Source organism: Somniosus microcephalus, chromosome 11 (assembly GCF_052327205.1).
Source record: "Somniosus microcephalus isolate GS21.2 chromosome 11, FLI_Smic_1.0, whole genome shotgun sequence".
NCBI classification, from domain to species: domain Eukaryota; kingdom Metazoa; phylum Chordata; class Chondrichthyes; order Squaliformes; family Somniosidae; genus Somniosus; species Somniosus microcephalus.
This window is the reverse complement of record NC_140997.1, coordinates 51,510,774-51,521,552: the sequence shown is the minus strand read 5'-3', so window position 1 is coordinate 51,521,552 and position 10,779 is coordinate 51,510,774. Positions and strand designations below refer to the sequence as shown.

The 10,779-nt window shown below is 42.0% G+C and overlaps 1 protein-coding gene across 3 annotated transcripts in view; it reads left to right on the top strand.

Moving 5' to 3' along the window:
* Positions 1-1,865: 1,865 nt before the first annotated feature.
* The window catches only part of emp2 (epithelial membrane protein 2), a 48,467-nt gene continuing 39,553 nt past the window's right edge, over positions 1,866-10,779 (top strand). The window contains exon 1 of one of the 3 annotated variants that reach the window (XM_086000626.1): positions 1,866-1,887. The gene's annotated coding sequence lies outside the window, so the exon portion shown is untranslated. The other 2 variants (XM_086000625.1, XM_086000624.1) reach the window with 2 other exon arrangements.

The window sequence follows — 10,779 nt, the reverse complement described above, 5'->3', positions numbered from 1 at the left end:
TAATCAGTCGCTATCTCACCTTCATCTAGCAAATGGCCCATTCTAAGATGGATACCTTATTCTTCTCTATGTCTTTTGCTAATTAACTTTTAATTATCTTCACAAGCAGTTTTGCTAAACAAACTCCAAATTCTATCTGTGGAGATTATAATATGGTTATTAGTAGTAATGGAAGAAACATAGGCTGGGCCTTCACTGGCCAAATTAAAGATACATTAACAAAGTCAAAACCCTAACTTACGAACAGATAACTAGCCTGGCAGGACCATCCTATGGACCCCCGTTTGGAATGTTTATGTTTTACCTAATCTAACTGATTAAAAAGAGTGTCTCAAATTCTAATGCAAGCTTCCCAGGAAAATGAAACTTATTTAAAAGCCATATACATTTTTAGGCACCCCTAGTTTCTAACAGATCCTGTCACTGTTGTCCAAGTGCTCTGCTATTGCATCTTTCCCCACTACCGAAGTCAGGCTTACCGGTCTATAATTCCCCGTTTTATCTCTCCCACCTTTTTTGAACAGTGGGGTAACATTAGCTCTCCTCCAATCCATGGGAACTGTTCCAGAGTCTATAGAATTTTGGAAGATGACCAGCAATGCATCTACTATTTCTAGGCCCACTTCCTTAAGTACCCTAGGATGTAGTTTATCAGGCTCTGGGGATTTATCGGCCTTCAATCCCGTCAATTTCCCGAACACCATTTCCCTACAAATACTGATTTCATTCAGTTCCTCCCTCTCATTAGACCTTATGTTTCCCGACATCTCTGGGATTCATCTGCAGTGGGTCAGGAGAACACAATTTATTTATATGCTCAGTTTGTTTTTATTTGAATCTGTGTGCAATTCCATGGGAGGTCCACTAGTATATTTTGAACTTTATCATGAATTGGATGTGCTGTCTCAATTCGTAATGTCACTGGAGTAGAACCTCAAGATATCCACATTAGGGAGAGTTGTTCCAAAATGCCTGTTGCTTGGCTACCTCTAAATGACACGTTCAATAATAAAACACTGCCTAGTGTCGAACAGAACCACACAGACAGACAAGGTCCCAGGTTAGAGCCAAGATCTGTGCTGAGTTAGCTGCTGATAGCCAGAGTGGCAAGTTGGGGTGTTGCAAATAGCCCCAATGCCCATGGATTAGGGAAGGGAAGAATCAGTCAGATAGCCCATTCTCATCACTGTCCAATTACTCGTGCAGGCGTGTGAGTGTTGGTTGAGGACAGGACTGGACTCACTTATAATGACTCTGATTATTGAAATTTTTCAAAAAGTCCTGATCTATCAAGTTTTTTTAAATATTTCATAAATTCATAAAATATTGGTGGTTATACATGGTCCCTTGGCATTACTGGGTTCAAAGATACTGTGTTTTCGTGACAGGCTGGTAAAGACTTATAATAATGGTGCCATTTACAAATATCAGAATCATACAACGCAGGAGGCCATTCAGCCCGTCGTGCCTGTGCCGGCTCTTTGAAAGAGCTCTCCAATTAGACCCATTCCCCTGCTCCTTTCCCCATAGCCCTGCAAATTTCTCCCCTTCAAGTATTTATCCAATTCCCTTTTGAAAGTTACTATTGAATCTACTTCCACCGCCCTTTCAGGCAGTGAATTCCCGATCATAACAACTCCCAGCGTAAAAAAATCTTTTCATCTCCCCTCAGGTTCTTTTACCAATTGCCTGAAATCTATGTCCTCTGGTTACCAGTCCTTCTGCCAGCAGAAAAAGCTTCAACGACAACAACAACTTGTCTTTATATAGCGCCTTTAACGTACTAAAACGTCCCAAGGCGCTTCATAGGAGCGTTAGCAAACATAATTTGACAATGAGCCACATAAGGAGATTTTAGAGCAGATGACCAAAAGCTTGGTCAAAGAGGTAGGTTTTAAGAAGCATCTTAAAGGAGGAACGAGAAGTAGAGAGCTTCCCCTTATTTACTCTTTCAAAACCTTTTTTATGATTTTGAATGCCTCAATTAAATCTCCCCTTAACCTCCTCTGCTCTGAGGACAACAACCTCAGCTTCTCCAGCCTCTCCTATATATTAGGAGGGGAAAATATTTTGCTGACTTGTTTTACTTGCTAAGTATTAACATGGATTTCCACCTGAGGCTGCTTATAGAATGAGTGGAGCGATGGTGAGTATTTGGAGATAGGGTGTGACGGGGGAGGTTGGGAAAGCCTTGTGCGGCTGAAATTTACAGATGCAATTGACTCACCGCGCCCAGTTAACTGACATCACACGGAGACGCCTCAGAGAGCAGACTTTTAAAAACACACATCTGTAAAAGCCCACAATCACAGCCCCAACTCGAACCATCACGCCTGGACTTTCTCCGTTCGATACCTTGTGTAAGTAACTGGAAACTTTGCAGATTAAACTACAGCATTCGGAGTTCAATGTTGGGATGTTATTCAGGCATAGAAGCGAGTGGAGGGGAAGAAAAGTTCGTGACATGTTGTTATTGCAGAAGGAAAAAAATGGAAGAAATAAGTCGCGTTACGCTGGGATGGGATGGTGACACGAGCAGTTTAGTATTTGCAATAATGAATGGTTGGATGTGATTTTTTTTCCCCTTCCCGATTTTTAATTTTGTAAACGCGAGGATTCTGTATTGTAAACTTAGTTCTAAAGCGGAAAGTTTTTTTTAATTTAGAGACCCTCCCGCCCTATCCTACTTGGGAGTTTAATATAATTCTGTTTATATTTCTCTCAGTTGTAGTATTTTCTTTGCCAGTTGGCTTAAGAAGTGACTCGAGGATGAGTTAGGCGGCAATGCAAACAGTTTGGTGATTTGTTGTTGTTTTTAATGTAAAGTTTTATCCTTCTCCGCAACCATTTGCTCTCCCAATGGAAGGGGCGCTGGAAGTTTTCCGCTGTCTGTAGTTGTAGCGGCCCCTGGAGGACATGGTCCCTGAACCATCCGAGTCCGGCTCTGCCCTTCGCACCGAACCTCCAAACATTCAACCTTTACAAGTGCATTGCCACTGACCACCGAACTGCAACGGCGTCTTTTCAGCTATTTCTGAAAATAGGTTTATCTCAAGAAGTTTGGAAAAGTAATTTCTATTAGGAGATACTATTTCAACAAATGCACTTTTTTTTTTAAAGGGGTGTTTTTTCACACTGCTTTTGCCAGAGATGATGATCCGAACTGTTGGTTGGTAATGTGATTAAAATCAAGTCACTCGGTGTTACTGAATTTTTAAAATAAACATGAACGGCGCTGAAGTTCACATTGCAGCCGTGTCTGATGTTATATAAACCTGCGGCAGCTGCCAACACGGCACTGTGGAATTAAAGTTTCCTCAGAGTCGTTGCTCGCTGTTCCTGGATTGGACCCACCTAAAAGCTCCTCACGGAGGCGATAAAGCCACTTTCGAGTAATGGGATGTGGAAGATGGGGTGCAAGAATTAACATTTACGGCGTTGGCTTTCTATGTTTTGCATATGTGACCGCTAGCTTACTTCATCAGTTTACAGACTCAGTCTTAAATTTCCACCAAAAATCTATAAACAATTTCCTGTAATCCACCCCCTGAAGTCTTCCCAAGAATGGACATGACGGGGGAATCATCTCCTATCCAGGAATGTCCTTGGTGCTTTCCACGAACGACCACCTTAACTTGGGCGGAATCCACGTTTGAGGTTTCCGCCGAAGTTACGGCGGGCGATTGGGAGAATTGTCGAGGAAATACTGGGCATGACTAAACATAGGTCAATTATTAATGTGGTTTTCTTTGTTGTTATCCCATAAAATTTCATGAATGACATCTCCACTGTGAAGCTCTGGTTGGCTGCTCTCCTATCTGTCATTGTGGGTGCAAAGCAATTTACAACCACTTCAATCATTTCAGATTACTTTGACTTTAAAATAAGTGATTTTCTATCCAGACCTGTTGTTTAATCTGAGTCTCTGTCTCATTTGAATACTAGCCTGAAATCCCAAGACCCTTGTTTTTATAAATACAATTTTTTAAAGTTTTTATAAAAATGTGTTTGATTCAATATGTTGTACTAGAATGTTTCCAAACGGAACAGATTGAGGAGCTTACTGCATTTGGAGAGGGCCAAACAAAATCAGCAATGTGCACTGGACATGGATATCCAGAAGAGCACAGGCTGCAGGGCATGCCACTCGACATGGGTCCCAGAGTACAGGGACTGGTGGGGTGGGGGTTGCTGATACTGTTCTTGGATGGTAGTGCAAAATGGGCGAATTAAGTCAATAGAAAAGTAACTCGAGAGGGTTGTAAAACGGGCTGCCGATTCGCTATTGGCCGTTTTGCGCTATCGCCTGTTTTGAGCCACCACCCAAGACCAATTTCACCCCCTAACAGTCCACACGGGCCCTGGAAAGTCAGGAGTGGAAACCCATGTAAGACCCTGGATTGCAGGGACTGCACCACTTCATGCTGCTGATTGAAAACCCAGAACTTTTTTTCCCAACTTCGTTTTACACATTGAGTGCTCAGATTCCAGACTACTACTGAAAATGGATATCCTGAGTTCCAGCCATCTCCATGTTTGCACGCTGATCTAAAACCTCCTTAAGTTTGAAAAATTAGTTTTCACAGTAACAGAAACTTGTTTAATGTCTTCGTGTCTTCCTTTCGTCTGATTAAAGCTGTCTTGCTTCTTTTTAGATTAACCTTACTTTATTTACCACATTTGAAAATATATATTTGTGTCAGTGAACTTTTAGGGATGTCAGCATTAGAGAATGGAACATTTTTCATTTTAACCCCCCCCCCCCCCCCCCCCCGGGTCCAGAAAATCTGCAGGGGGCTGTAACTAGGCATAAATGCGAGCATGTGCCCATCTCGGGGCTCCATCGTTGACCCCCCTCACCACCACCACCACCACCCCCCCCCCCCCCAAGTAGGTTGGTGTGCCTGGTCTCTACTGAGGGCTGCAGTACAGGAACTCTGGACTCTTCTGGAATCCAGACCCTGGCCTCGCCCCATCTGTGTTACTGTTTTTTTAAGGGGAGGGTGGAAGCTTTGCTCTTCATAAAGCATAGCAGGAATTCCCAGGGCTGGCACTCGGTGTATCTGGGTCCTGGCTGAGCTTGCAGCTGCCCTGGCAAACTCCTGCTGGATTTACAGTGGTGATCTACTGATTTCCAGGGCCTTGATGTAAGCAGCAAGTCTTTCCAGGTGAGGCCAGGTATGGCCTGCTGAAGGTTAAACCTTCACCTGCTCTGCTCTACCAATATGCCTGAACCCAACCTCCCAATAGCACCAGTCATTATGTGGCTTCACTTGAGTGAGACTCTCATATTAATGATGATTTGTGCCAAATCCAGTAGCGCGTGTATTGTGGCCTCGCACCCATTGGGAACTGGTTTGAGACTGCCTTGACCTATTTCATGTAAAACCAGTAGAGAAGGCCGTGTTGGGCCTGGTGGATTTGGAGTTGCTCTTCATCCCACTAATGAAGATCGAGGACTTTTATGGACTGACTGGCGCAGAAGGAAAACCTTCATCTGGTTTCAGATTTCCAGGCTCAAATAACAACGTTAAAATCCTAGGTTTCACTTAATTCCCAGCTATATAGTAAAGTTCAAACACCTCAAAATAGGCCAAATTCATCAAATTTGTTTAAAACAATCTCTTCTCTGTAGAATGTAAGGGTCTGAAGTGAAATAAGTTTGGGCTGTTCTCATGCAGTCCATTGTGGGCGTGGCTGAAAGCACAAAACATTGTTGTTGTTTCGTATGACGGGAAAAGCTTATACAGTAATGGGATGACTAGTTTGGCTATCCATTCGATGGCCTCCTGAGATGCCGAGTGATGACAACCTACATGTGGTCTCCCTGTGTGTGCTTGTTCACCGAGAACTTGCCAGCTAATGTCATCAAGAAGACAACCGAACGCCCGAAAGTGGCCTCCCGGTCTGAGAAGCATGAAAGCATCGAGCACAAAACAGTCCCATAATGCAACACTAACTGGTCAGCTTTATTCTGCACACAGCCCACGCTCTAACCGAGTTGGAAGTGCCAAATACTGACCTGGGGTGCAAAAGATGAATGTATATTTTAAGAGTATAAGAAATAAGAGCAGGAGTAGGACATTCGGCCCCTCGAGCCTGCTCCGCCATTCAATAAGATCATGGCTGATCTACCTCAGCTCCACTTTCCAACACAATACTCATATCCCTTGATTCCCTTAATAACCAAAAACCCATCAATGTCTGACTTGAATATACTCAACAGCCCTCTGGGGTAGAGAATTCCAAAGATTCACCACCCTCTGAGTGAAAACATTCTCATCTCGGTCCTAAATGTCTGACCTCTTATTCTGAGACTGTGACCCCTGGTTCTAGACTCCCCAGCCAGGGGAAACATCCTCCCTACCTCTACCCTGTCAAGCCCTGTAAGAATTTTGTATGTTTCAATGAGATCACCTCTCATTCTTCTAAACTCTAGAGAATATAGGCCTAGTCTACTCAATCTCTCCTCATAGGACAATCCCCCCATCCCAGGAATCAGTGTGGTGAAACTTCATTGCACTTCTTCTATGGCGAGTATATCCTTCGTTAGGTAAAGAGACCAAAACTGTACACGATACTCTAGGAGTGGTCTTGCCAGGGCCCTATATAATTGTAGTAAGACATCTTTACACTTATACTCAAACCCTCTTATACTCAAATCCTCTTAAAATGGAAGGCCAACATACTATTTGCTTTCTTAATTGCTTGCTGTACCTGCATGTTAACTTTCAGTGACTCCTGTACAAGGACACCCAGGTCCATCTGAACACCAACATTTCCCAATCTCTCACCATTTAAAAATACTCTGCTTTTCTATTTTTCCTACCAAAGTGGATAACTTCACATTTCTCCACATTATATTCCATTTGTCATGTTCTTGCCCATTCACTTAGCCTGTCTATATCTCCTTGAAGCCTCTTTGCATCCTCCTCACAACTTACATTCCCACCTAGCTTTCTATCATCAGCAAACTTGGATATGTTACCCATGGCCCTCTCATCCACATCATTGGTATAGATTGTGAATAGCTGAGGCCCAAGCACTAATCCTTGCAGTACCCCACTAGTTACAGCCTGCCAACCCAAAAATGACCCGTTTACTCCTACTCTCTGTTTTCTGTCCGTTAGCCAATCCTCAATCCCATGAGCCGTAGTTTTGTTTAATAACCTCTTTTGTGTGGCTCCTTATCGAATGCCTTCTGAAATTCCAAATACACCACATCCACTGGTTTCCCCCTTTTCTATTCTGCTAGTTACAACCTCAAAAAAACTCTAACCGATTTCAGTAAACATGATTTCCCTTTCATAAATCCGTGTTGACTCTGCCCAATCCTATTATTTTTTAAGTGCCCTGTTACCACGTCCTTAATAATAGATTCTAGCATTTTCCCTACTACTGATGTCAGGCTAACTGGTCTGTAGTTTCCTGTTTTCTCTCTCCCTCCTTTCTTAAATTTGCTACCTTCCAATCCGTGGGAACCGTTCTAGAATTGATGGAATTTTGGAAAATGACAACCAATGCATCCACTATCTCTATAGCCACCTCTTTCAAAACCCTAGGATGTAGGCCATCAGGTCCAGGGGATTTATTGGCTTTCAGTCCCATATTAATTTCTCCAGTACTTTTTTTACTAATACAAATTACTTTCAGTTTCTCATTCTCGCTTAACCCTTGGTTCTCCACTATTTCCGGGAGTTTTTTTGCGTCGTCTTCCATGAAGACAGACAAAGTATTTGTTTAATTTCTCTGCCATTTCCTTATTCCCCATTATAATTTCTCCTGTCTCAGCCTGTAAGGGACCCACATTTACTTTTGCTAATCTTTTCCTTTTTACATACCTATAGAAGCTTTTACAGTCAGTTTTTAATGTCTCTCGCTAGTTTACTCTCCTATTTTCCCTTTCTTTATCAATTTCTTGGTCCTCCTTTGCTGAATTTTAAAATCCTCCCAATCCTCTGGCTTACTGCTCTTTTAGGCAACATTATAAGCCTCCTCCTTTGACCTAATGCTATCTTTAACTTCTCTTGTTAACCACAGTTGGACCACTTTTCTTGTTGGGTTTTTGTGCCTTAAAGGAATGTATATTTGTTGTAAATTATGTATTAACTCTTTAAATGCTAGCCATTGCTTCTCTACCGTCATACCTTTTAACGTAATTTCCCAATCTACATTAGCCAACTCGTCCCTCATACCTACGTAGTTTGCTTTGTTTAGATTTAAGATCCTAGTTTTGGATTTAACTAAATCACTCAAACTCAATATAAAATTCTATCATTATGGCCACTCTTCCCTAAGGGCCCCTTTACTACAAGGTTATTAATTAACCCTTTCTCATTGCACAATACTAGATCTAAAATAACCTGTTCCCTAGTTCGTTCCTCAATATACTGATCTAGAAAATTATCTTGTATACATTCCATGAATTCAGCCTCCACACTCCTGTATTACTGCAAATTTGGTTTGTCCAGTCTATATGTAGATTTAAGTCCCCCATGATTACTGTATTACCCTTATTACATGCGCCTCTAATTTCCTGATTTATACTCTGCAGTGGCATTTCTCACATTGATGAGCAATCTTCCCCCCTCCCTGCCACTTTAAAAATAATATAGAAATGCCACTGACCTTTGATTTTTGTTTTTGGCTCTTGCCATTAATAGAGTCATGAACTAGTGGCGAAGAACACAGCCTGATTTTCACTATGAAAATACAGGTTGTAAGGAATTCAGTTTGAAGTGTAGCTTTTAAGTGAGGTCTTTTAACTTCATATTTAAAAAATATATCAGATATAGTAGTGGGCACTGTTTCCTGTCACTACTAGCATTGCTGCTGTTGATGATGTGAAGGCAAGTTCCAAAACTCAGCAAGGTCACCATTACTTGACAACTGCTACAGTCAAAACAAAATGTAAACAAAAATTATAAAAGCTCTTAGTCCCACCTGTGCTGACTACTACAGTGTGGTGGGGCAGTAGCTTGCGTGGTCAATGCATCCCATTTCAGCTGCTGCAGTATTTCGAAGTTTGCATTGAGGGCGGAAAGAAACTGACTTGCATTCAGAGGCTGTATTGTAGCATCTATTAGATCTGGTGGACTGTTAGTAGAGATGATTTGAGAAAAGCCTCTTTAATACAAGATTTGTATCTCCACAAAATCTATTTTAATATTCTGTATTTATAATCGTCTGAAGCTGACATTATACTGGGAGAGAGAAGTTTTGATCATTGTGAGGGATTTGGTTTCAGTAGCAGTTTAATGCAAAGCACATGGTTTGCAAAATCTTTATAGTCTAGCACATTGTGCCTGATTGAAACATGCAAGATTCTGAAGGGGATTGACGGGGTAGATGCCGAGAGGTTGTTTCCCCTAGCTGGAGTGTCTAGAACTAGGGGGCATAGTCTTAGGATAAGGGGTTGGCCATTTAAAACCAAGATGAGGAAGAATTTCAACACTGAGGGTTGTGAATCTTTGAAATTATCTGCCCCACAGGGCTGTGGATGCTGAGTCTTTGAGTATTGTCGAGGCTGAGGTAGATAGATTTTTGGACTCTAGGGGAATCGAGGGATATGGAGATCGGGCGGGAAAGTGGAGTTGAGGTCGATGATCAGCCATGATATTGAATGCCGAAGCAGGCTTGAGAGGCCGTATGGCCTACTCCTGCTCTTATTTCTTATGTTCTTATGCATGCAAATTGATCTTCATCTTTCTCATACTTTCCCCTCCTTTGATCCAACTGCCTTTCTCTCTCTCTCTCTCTATCCTTTCCTCTCCCATCGCTCATTATTTCCTCCCCATCTTCTTTCTCCTGTTTCTTTCTCGCTATCTCCTGCTGTCTAACTACCTAGTTCTTCCTCCCTCTAATGTACATTGTTGTTTATTCCTGCAGTTGTTCAATGTCTTTAAAAATTCCCCCCCCTTGACATTCCCTTATCTGGGAAATGGGAGATTCCCATCTGGCTAATAAAAACATCTTGACATAAATCTCTTGCACGGTTTTCTATCGCTACAGAAAATGGCATGCATTGAACTACTAATTGAATCCAACCCTGGTTATGTGAATACAGCTTCTGTTTTTCACTTGAGTGTAACTGGTTGTAAAGTGCTTTGGGATGTCCAGAAGAGGTGTACAAGTTCTCCTCTTTTATTTCAGGCACACATGCATAAGATGCAGATAGATTCCGAGTGTTACATATGCTTCAAGTAGAATCTCAATCACGAGGCAGCAATAATGTTTATGGAACAAACAGTAAATGCTGCCAACACTCAGCAGGTTAGGCAGCATCTGTGGAAGGAACAGACAAAAGAAAGATGTGCATTTATACGGCACCTTTCACAACACCAGGTCGTCCGAAAGTGCTTTACAGCCAATTAAGTACTTTTGAAGTCACTGTTGTAATATAGGAAACGCAGCAGACAATTCTGCACTGCTAGCTCTCACAAACAGCAATGAAATAAATGACCAGATAATCAAGTTAATGTTTCAGATGTGGATCCTTCATTAGAACTGATATTTATGGAAACCCTTACAAGGGATGATTAGTAACTAGTAATGTATTATAGAAAGCATATTGTGCCCTAGAGGCAGTTTTTAAAATTGTATATCCTTTGTTAGTTTACTCTGTTTCATTAGGTGACGTGCACTTGGAGCTCTGCCAGTGCTGATCTGTAACTCTCTGCTAGAAGCTGTGAGAGCGGAGTGGGTTAATGCAGCTTTTCACTTGAGTTTTTCCCCAGTTGCTGCAGGTGTCAACCTACAACCTACCACTCCATGTTTGAA